Genomic DNA, 9,733 nt, shown 5'->3' with positions numbered 1-9,733 from the left:
GGAGTGCCTGGTGCCCAGTGACTTTGCATAGAGAGCCCAATGCCCCCAGTCTCTGGCCAGGAGAAGGGCTCTGCGCAGAGGCAGGGAGGGCTGCAGAGGGCACATGGCTACCAGAGTCCCTGAGCAGACGAGCGGGCTGGTGTAGAGGCAGAGAGGGTACGGGAGGGAGGACGCAGAGTTGCGCGGCTCCCGCAGTTCTTGGTTGGGGCATGTGGAGGCCCGGCGGGCACAGGTCGCCGGTTGGGGGTCATGGTGCAGCTCTTATGGAGGTCCGGGTGGCACCAAGCCCAGGAGTTTAAGGTTGCTATGAACTGTGAATCCACGGCACTCCACCCAGGGCCACAGCCTGATGTTCCAGTGTGCCAAAACCGGTCTCACTCTGCCCCTGAGGGTTAAGGCTGTAAGGCAGCTCAGTCCCCACCTTTAGGCTGCTCAGTCACTAGGTTACTAGTTCCCACCTGATCTTTGCTCTGGGACCCTGAGGGCAGAGCTTGCCAGGGCAGTTCTCTCACAATGGCTCCCTGCGGCCCACAGCTGAACACTATTAGCTCCATTCAGCTCAGTGGCTCAGTCTGGGACCCTAGACAATGCCCAGAGTTCTCCGCACTCGTGCTCAAGCTCTGCCCAAGGCAGTTCAACTGAGTGCCAAGTTCAAAAACACCAAAACAGTTCAGAGGTAAGGCCTTTTCAGTTTGCAGTCTCACTGCTGCTTGTACTTACGGCTGCCAGTGGGATTAGGTCGATCAAACACAACCACTTGCCATTTTTCCACTGTTTTTGTCCTCTTGGGGTCCAGAAGTCCCTTGCTGACTCCCTGTATCCTCAAAAAATTGATTATAGGCAGATCTCACCAGCCAGAGATGCCTGGAGTCTTATCTTCCCAGACTCACTGTGCCCAGTTTCAGGGAAGCTGTTACTCGGCATCATCTTGCTCCAGATCTCCAGGTGAGTCTTTTTAGCAAAAAAATTTATTTCTTCCATAAAGACATTCCACTAAGACATGGCGTATCTTAGTGGTGTATCTTCACTTCTGCTGAGAGCCACTGAGGCCATCTTCCCATGCCAATTTTATGTATTCCATGTGACTTTTGAAAACTATGTTGTACTGGGTTGTTACTGGTTTAGAAAATTTAAACTTACTGTGCACATTTTAAGCATGACAATAATGGTACTGGGGCCGGGTGCAGTGGCTCACATCTGTAATCCTAGCACTCTGGGAGGCTGAGGCAGGTAGATTGCTTGATCTCAGGAGTTCAAGACCAGCCTGAGATGGAGTGAGACCCCCATCTCTAAAAATAGCTGGGTGTTGTGGCAGGTTCCTGTAGTCCAAGCTACCCAGAAGGCCGAGACAAGAGAATCACTTAAGCCCAAGAGTTTGAGGTTGCTGTGAACTATGACACCAAAGCACTCTACTAAGGGAGACAAAGTGAGACAATGAGAGTGAGAGAGAAGAAGAAGGAGGAGGAGAAGGAGGGAAGGAAGGAAGGAATGGAGGAATGAAGGAAGGAAGGAAGATAGATAATGATGCTGGTTCCTTGCTTCTTTCTCACATTACTCATTCACACAAACTTTTGTATCACACCCATTATTCTCATTCCTCCTGTTAATTTCTTTCATGATGTTTGTTCATGCAAGTAACAAAATATGTAGCTCACCTGGATGAGTCAAGAGACTGTGAAGTCCAATTACTAATGAAGATTTGTCATCTTTAAAGGAAGGCAGCTTAGGGCAGCTGTGAGAGCACCAGCATAATGATGTTTGATTCCTGAAATCGCCATTGACAGCCTCACGGGAAAGAGCATCTTGCTAAAGATATAACAAAATTCAATTCTGTTCTATATGAAAAATGCAGATACTAAGCACACCATGAAGACACTGATGAAGAAGTGTGTCCCTGTAAAACTCACACCTATGGAAGAAATTCAGAGACATTAAAACTGCCTAAACAAATTTGTTAATTAAAAAAGATTGGGTTGATTAAGTACTTTTTAATATAATGAGAATTAAGTTCCACTAGTAAATTAGAATAACAATCTCTCCAGACTCAAAAGACCTTAATATCTTGTCATTTTATAGTGTAGCTTAATTAGCGTGTTTATTTCCAGGATTAGAGATCCATCTGCTCAGGTAATTACTATTGTGTTACCCCTTTTTTTTTTTTCCTAATCACAAGAATAATCTGTGGTTTTCCTCTTTCCCTCATTAAAATGATTACTATTATCTATTTGATAACATCTCTTGACACAAAATTAAAAATTCAACTAGAGTGCATATTTTAGCACAAAAATAATGTATATCAAACATATCGATTAAATATTCACTTTAGTTTTTATTGCCTTAAATAATATATAAAATCTCAAAGGCTCATTTAACTAACTTTTCTTGTGTCCAACATAAAATTGGAAGCTGGTAAAATTCTGCACAGTATTTCGAAGCACATTTTTCAGGACTAATATTTTCGTATTTTAAAGAGAGATAATACTTTTATATTCTGTATAACTTTTTCATAAGCATGGATTAAAGTTATCATACATTGTGTTATTTTACAATTTAAATCCATTTACATACTCCTTTAAAAATGTTTTATTTAGAGGAATCATATCCCAAATAAATGAACAGTATCTTTACTTTTGCTGGCTGACAATGATTCCAAAATATATGAGGGCTATTTTCACATTTGCAATCTACAAATTTCACTCCTACCTAAAATTTTATAGGCTTTGTCCAACAAAGTTACCTTAGTAGCTGAATTGATAAATTATAAAGCTATTCAGTGTCATTAGCACTGTAGGGATTATCCTGCAAAAGTGTGAACATAATGTATTATGAAATGGAGATTTTTGCTTATGATGAACATCTAAGGAAAAATAAAAGCACTTCTTAAAGTGGTTGCTGTATAAACTTTAGAAACATGAATTGCTAGATAAATAAAGGCATAACAAAAGCATTTGTAGACATGGCTGTGGTAAAAATTGTCAGAAAATGAATGAAGGAAATACAACTAGGTTAATATGAAGATAATGTAATTCTTCAAATAAAATATCTAATGTAAAAATAGTCCTCATAAAATATGTTAAAATTAAGGAACATTGCATATTTTTAATAGAGGATAATAAAATCACAACTTTTCTATTTATTATTTCTTACTTGTCTGACTTATTTTTTTTTTTTTTAATTTCTTTTATTCTATGAATGTTCTGGTGGTTTGGTAAGAAGCCCAGACACATCCTGAAAGAGTTAATTACCACCCGACTTTCTTCTTGGTGAAGAATATTCACCACTGCTGTCCCCCTGTGCCCAATGATACAAGCAAGAAGGAATTAAAAATATTATTCCAACTAATCATTTTAAATAACATCTTTACAAAATATATATTTGTTAATCTAGCCAATATTTTGAAAACTGGTATAATATTTAGTTATTTTAAACTGGGCTTGTATCTCTTTACTGTTCCCATGTATTTCTTTATATTTGCACTCTTGAAGATTACCACAGTTATAAATTTTTCATTGTTCAATAACAAGAAAATACAAAACTATAAAAAATAAAATTAAGATAAGTCACAATCTCACCATCCATGGTCAGTGGGTATGTGTATATGTGTGTGTGTGTGCACTTTTAGCCTACTTTGGATTATTCTATAGTCTTAAATTCTGCTGTTTTGTTTTTTTTTTTACTTAACATTATCTCCTATACATTTTATTAAACATATTTCAAATGTGTTTAATGGGTGTACATTTTTCTATAATATAAACAAATCATATATAACTTATTTAACTGCTTCCTTCATATTGGTGCTTTAGTTCTTTATGTTATACTTTTCCCCACATCAAATAGAAATGTGTTAGATGGATCTTCATTTGTATTCTCCAATATTTCTTTAGAATGGATCACTGGAACTGGAATTATTAGGTCATTTGGTGTGACTGTTTTGGATTATTGAAAAATATTTCCGAATTGTTTTTCATAAATGTAACAATTTATTCTTCCACCCGAAGTTTGAGAGTACTCATTTTACTGTACCCCTCCAACACTAAGAATTGTCATTTGTGCTATTAATAAGCATTTATTAATTATACTTTTACAATCAATGCATATCAACTCCTAAGTTGTTACAATAAAGTGATTTGTATAATTGAGACCTAAATTAAGGTGGTCAGTCAGTGAACTCAAATTTAGCAAAATTTAGTTTTATGCTACTTCTGGAGTAGCTGTAAATAACAAACACAGCTCAAGTGCCTACTGTGCACAGAAGTGACCCAGTCATCTACCTAGCCATTCATGTAACCAGCCGACACGTATTTACTGAGAATCTACGAGGTGTCAGGCAATTTCGCTAGGCTCTGAGATAGCAAGCTGGGCACTGTGGACAATACAAAAGCAAAGGACACATCTGATTTTTCTCTTTCCTTCCACTCTGATTTGCGTAAGCATCTAATTCCTTAAGGAGGACCAAAAAAAATGCAAAAGGGGGGAAGTTTGTGTTGGAACACTGCCTCTGCCTCTTGCTAACCCTGTGACCCAGAGAAAGCTTTTTACCCTACCTTACAAATGAATGGCAATCATTAAATCAAATCATGTTTAGAATGTTTAGCTGTACTCAAGGTAAAGCAATGTATCTAGTAGTTGTTGTATTTTTTAACTAACTGTTATTGGGTAGATTATAGGCAAGGCACAAAAGGAGAGGTGATTTTCGCTATTAGAAGGCAGGAATATGGTTTTGTCCATTGCTATATAGCCAGCTCCTAGAACTGTGTCTGGGATATATCAGACATATTAGGTGGACAACAAATATTTGCTAAATGAGGAGAAAAGCAAATTTGTTTTCCCTTGCTTCAAAGCAGTTAGCTACAATCCACCAAATTAGTTGCAAGTTGCAAGACTCCGGGGAAGTGTGAAATGCTGGCATCCTGGGAAGGGATTGAGCATTGCACTGACCCAGCCTATCAAAGCCTTTCATGCCATAAGAAGAGACGGGCACAGATCTCCTTGGAGAAGGAGGCTACCGAGCAGCAAGGGAGTGAAATGTTCAAACGAAATGCAACTGGACACATGGTACGTTCCCCATACTCACGTTGAGAGCAGACTCAGTAAAAACATTTTCAACTCTCGAGTGTCTGTGAGTAAAGTATATTTTACACGAGCTTTAGTTTTGAAGATGAAGGAGAGGATGGCATTTTATTCATTACAACACACTGTTTCATCCCCTCTTGAGACATACTAGCCTCTCCCCTGGCTGCTGTCAATTGCCAGGTCTTTTCTCACTTCTTCACCTTCTCTGATCACAGCCTTGACAAAAATCCCCTGTGTTCCAAGCCAATCAGATCTAGCACACAGCTAACTTATACTAATAATCAGGGTAAAATCCTTAGCTGCCTGAACAACAACCATCAGTGTGATCCATTCTTGTCTCTTCCAGGTATCGCCTTCTTACACCTCAAATGACTGTTCAAAATATTCAGCTCCACAAAAGACATTATGCCTCTTTTCAGGGCCAAAGTTTGTCCCTAGAATGGAAATGTCCTATGTGTATTGTAGAGCAGCCCTGTCCCAAAGAACTTTCTGCAGTGATAAAAATGCTCAACACCTGTGTTGTGCTATGCAGGGGCCATTAGCTACATACGGCTATTGAGCTCTTGAAAAATAGCTACTGTGATTGAGGAAATGAATTTTTAATTTAATTTAATTTTTATCAGTTTAAATTTAAACTATGGCTAATGCAAATCTAGAAGATCTTTTTTGTATTTACTAGAAAAAGATAATACTATCTGCAGGTATTAGAATTTCCAGCCAGGCTGAGTGCAGGGCTGAGTTCCTAAAGGCAGAACGATCAACCCTGGGCAAGAAGCTTTAGAGGTAATGGGCAAGCTTCCTTCCATGGTCATCACTGTGTCTTGCCCCTCATCTTCTCTGGATTGCAGTAGGAAATGAGAAGATTTAAAAACCCATCAGTTTTATAGTGACAGAAAGAATCCAGATGGAGATACACAAACTGGACTTTGTCTTGGTGGGTATGTGTGTGTTGAGGGAGAATCTATCCCCTGGCATCGCCTGGCATGGACACATAAGCACTAGAAAAATGTCAAAGTGGCTTTGGAAAAGTCATTGTCTGCCATGCACTACATTCTCTAGAGGACCATTGAATGGATGAGAGCCCAAGTTGGAATAGGAATGAAGCCCAGTCTAGTTTGCTGGAGCTCAGGACACTTCAAAGGAAAAAGTGCATAGAAAATTCAGCATTTCCATCCAGGCCATGGTACATGAAGACTGACTGTGTGTATGTGGTCCAGTAGTGTACACTATGGTGGTATCCTTCTTCTCTTATAAAAACGTATAACTTCTACCTTGGTGCTATGACTGAAACTAATCTTTCTTTCTTTTCTTGAGTGTTTAGTATCAATGGTTCTTAAATGTGAAGATGTGCTGGTCATGATTTAAAAATAAAGAAAAAATAATCATAGAAATTTGTAATCTTGCAATCCAGCTGTTGTTCTTCACCTTTCCTTTATAGGCTCTCTGTTGTCTGGATAACTGATACCATGTGTGTGTTCTACGAGGATATTACATAGTAGTGTGTTCCAAACTTCCCATACCCCATTGGTCCCTGGAGTCCAGGAAAAAGATGGGAATTGAATGGGGGTGGTTGTCTATTACATCGTATGACTATTTTCATGGTCACAATGACCTTCTTCACTGACTACCTTTCTAGATCTTGAATGGTTTGTGAATGTAAGATTAACTTTGGAGTCTCAGTAACTCTGAGACTGAGTTAGGCTTTGCCTGGTCATTTCCAGAAGATAATAAATATAATACGATATGATACAATATTTGATATAACATTTAGTCCTACAATAGATACCTGTATACTTTCCTCCAAACTATTTTATAATTTTTTCTGAATTTTCTGCTCTTTCATTCTCTAAAGATTTCAGATTTTCAGTCTTTCATTTGACACTAAAAAGTAATTTTAGCAAATTAAGATTTATACAAGAGTTGTCAAGTTGGACTTGCAGTTTATTTTCTAGCAAATTCAAAGTAGTCGGCAAGTCTTCTAATGAGTGTATCAGTGGTACCTGCCTGTGAATTATAAACATCTCTTTCTAGGGAACTGCTATCATAAGATGACTAGGACGCTAATTAAATAGGGGCTGGCATGAGGCAGAAAAATTACTATGTGGTTCCTTCTGAAAAATTCTAAAGTTTCTCTAATAACTATAGTATGGTATGATAAGGTAGGCACTGTATAACTACAGGGTATCATCGTACAATTGAGTAATGAGACCCAAGTATTTGTTTATAAACAGTTACCAAGAACCAAGGTGGGGGTTCTTCCCCTCCTGTTAGCATCCTTCTGATGCAGAAGTATATTTATTTGGCTACTGCTCTGCTCTCATTTTCCTTCATTCTTCTTTGCCAAAGTCTTTGGGCAAGATTATTCCTTAGAAGGGAGTTTAATGCTGCTTCCGGTCTTGCCAAATGCCAGGAAGCTTTGTGCCAAAGCCAGCAGCAGATCTCAGCCAACTGAATGAAGCTTCTATTCACAAAAGAGGATATTATAACCAGGAGCAGAACTTTAATCAAGGTCTTGGTTGGCAAAGGTCATAGGCAGATTTGATATGAATTCACGTGCTGCTGTAGGCAGAGTGCCTCCTGCCAGCCTCAACCTGCCTCCCTGGCTCAGTCCTGTGGAGGGGTACCCCAGCTTCTCCCAGTCCTGTCATCCCAGGTGCAAGTTCTAGGTGAGATCTCCACAAGGACCTAAAGTGAGTGAAGGGCTTTGCATTTTTCAGGAGTCACACAGCTTGGAGGAAAATAAGGAGTCTACAGGAAGCAGGGAGATTCCACACGTGGCTCCATGGAAAGGAGTCTCTAAGTGTCATCCCCTTGTCTAGCTCTGCTCCAGTACCACCCCCCACTCTTCCCAACACAGAAGAGCCATCTCAAGCTCTAATGGAAGATGAGGTCCAGGATGTGCAACACAGAGAGACTGTCTAAGGAAAATATAACCCACATCAGAGCAAAGCAACCACAGAAAATTTTACATAACATAACTCTTCCAAAAATGACAAATCAATTGAACATAGATATCTCTAAGGAAGATAGCACATTCAAGATATGGGAGAATTTCAACCACTGAGACAGAAAATAAGGCAACAATTTTTATAACAATAATACAGTATAAATATTGCATATTTTCCTTCAAATAGAAAAACAGCATCATCTCTGCAATGAGAACAGTTGGTAATCACATAAAAGTAATAGATATAGAAATCATGGAAATGAAAAGTACAGTCATTTCTATAAAAAGCTAAGTAGAAAAGATAATTGGTGGTCTAAATGTGGCTAAAGAGAAAGATTAATGACACAGAAAAGGAATTGAGAAATTCAGAATTCACCACTGAAAAAGAGATGGAAAATAGAGAAGATGAGTTGACACATGAAAGATAGATTGAGAAGCCCCAATACTCGTTTAATCAGAGTCTACAAGGATGTAGGTACCAAAAAAATGAAGGAGAGAAAATATGTGGATATAAGAGCAGAAGGGTTTTTAGAACAGCCAAGGCATAGCTGTTTCCGAATCAAGGGGATTACCAAATGTCAACTCAGATAAATTAAATAACCCAAATGTGGACAAAACAGAAATTGAAGAATTATGGTGATAAATATAAAGTTTTTAAAAATGAAAAAGAGATAAAAGGTAAGTTACCTAATGTAAAATAAAGGGGGAGGAGGACTTTTCAGAGTGCAAATCAGCTTGAGGCAGATGTTGTCCAGAAACAACTGGACACTGACTCTACGTTCTCCCGCTCTACATACTCTAACCTTTCCATGGCCAGGTGAAGAATTGCCCTTGCTTATACTGAATTTGATTAATAAAACAGAAATCCTGGTGTCTACAAGCATTTCTATAAGAGAAACAGATTGTTGGTGTATAGATTTATATTAAGTAAACTGAAATCCATAAATATAAAACAGAAGTGGCAAAAGAAATGGATCTTTCCAGATCTGAGAACCTCTACCTTATGTGGAAAACACTACTGCTGACCAAGGAAGTTGGGGAAACACAAATAAACAATGTTAGAAATAAAATAGTAGATACAATTCAGATCCAGTAGAGGATTCCAGAAAGCATTTAATTAAAAATAAATAATTTGATAAAATAGACAATTGTCAAGAAAATAGAAGATATAGAAAGCCTAAATATATTAATGAGTTCTAAAGAAACAATTTTCATTAAAAATAAAAAATATTTTCCCTGAAGCATATCTGGTTCAGATTATAAATTGCATCAAACCATTAAAGACAAGATAATCCCTGTCATATACAAGTTAACCTAGGGAACAGAAAAAGAGGAAAAGTTATTGAATTAGTTTTCAAGTTTGGCATGCCATTGATAACCAAAACGGAATGAATATTATAAATGAAATAACAAATTAATCTCACTTATGAAAACATATTTAAAAATAAAATATTACCAAATTATTCCCAATGATACCTTTTTAAAGTATTAATTCATCATCATAGAATTTATTCTAAGAATGCACGATTTGTTCAGGATTTGACAATCTATCAATACAAGTCACCATATATCAGATTAAAGGAGAAAACTCTTATTTTCTTAATAGAAATTAGGAAATTATAATAGACTTCTAAAAATTCACATTTTTAGAAAAAATTTCAACCTATAAACAAAAGGGGCCAGGTGTGGTGGCTCACGCCTGTAATTCTAGAG

This window comes from Nycticebus coucang, chromosome 5, assembly GCF_027406575.1.
Source record: "Nycticebus coucang isolate mNycCou1 chromosome 5, mNycCou1.pri, whole genome shotgun sequence".
In the NCBI taxonomy this organism is placed as follows: Eukaryota; Metazoa; Chordata; class Mammalia; order Primates; family Lorisidae; genus Nycticebus; species Nycticebus coucang.
This window is presented reverse-complemented; position numbering follows the sequence as displayed.